Source organism: Arachis ipaensis, chromosome B9 (genome assembly GCF_059453495.1).
Source record: "Arachis ipaensis isolate K30076 ecotype BB chromosome B9, ASM5945349v1, whole genome shotgun sequence".
Taxonomy (NCBI): domain Eukaryota; kingdom Viridiplantae; phylum Streptophyta; class Magnoliopsida; order Fabales; family Fabaceae; genus Arachis; species Arachis ipaensis.
Genome location: NC_142444.1, coordinates 76,497,817 through 76,498,465, shown reverse-complemented (window position 1 = coordinate 76,498,465; position 649 = coordinate 76,497,817). Strand labels below are relative to the sequence as shown.

Genomic DNA, 649 nt, shown 5'->3' with positions numbered 1-649 from the left:
CAGAGTATCAATCTCAAGAACTTATTTCTTCTGAGTTATCCCATTGTTCACAGGATTTCTTTTAGAAGTGTACATGAATTTGTTATTTGCAACCATTTCAATGAGTTCCTGGGCTTCTTCAGGCGTTTTCTTCAGATGAAGAGATCCACCAGTAGAGTTGTCCAATGACATCTTGGACAGTTCAGACAGACCATCATAGAATATGCATATGATGCTCCATTCTGAAAGCATGCCAGAAGGACACCTTCTGATCAATTGCTTGTATCTTTCCCAAGCTTCATAGAGGGATTCGCCTTCCTTCTGTTTGAAGGTTTGGACTTCCACTCTAAGCTTACTCATTTTTTGAGGTAGAAAGAACTTTGCCAAGAAGGCATTGACCAGCTTTTCCCAAGAGTTCATGCTTTCTTTAGGTTGTGAGTCCAACAATGTCCTAGCTCTGTCTCTTACTGTAAAGGGGAAAAGCATAAGTCTGTAGACCTCAGGGTCAACCCCATTGGTCTTGACAGTGTCACAGATTTGCAAGAATTCAGGTAGAAACTGATGAGAATCTTCCAATGGAAGTCCATGATACTTGCATACTGCATCAAAGAAACTAATTGAGGCTTAAGCTCAAAGCTGTTTGCTCCAATTGTAGGAATTGAGATGCTCC

The 649-nt window shown here is 40.8% G+C and overlaps 1 non-coding gene across 1 annotated transcript; it reads left to right on the top strand.

Moving 5' to 3' along the window:
* Window positions 1-229: 229 nt before the first annotated feature.
* Window positions 230-333, top strand: LOC148545070 (small nucleolar RNA R71). Its single transcript, XR_015900890.1, has one exon. It is a non-coding gene; the product is annotated as a small nucleolar RNA R71 (small nucleolar RNA).
* Window positions 334-649: the final 316 nt, after the last annotated feature.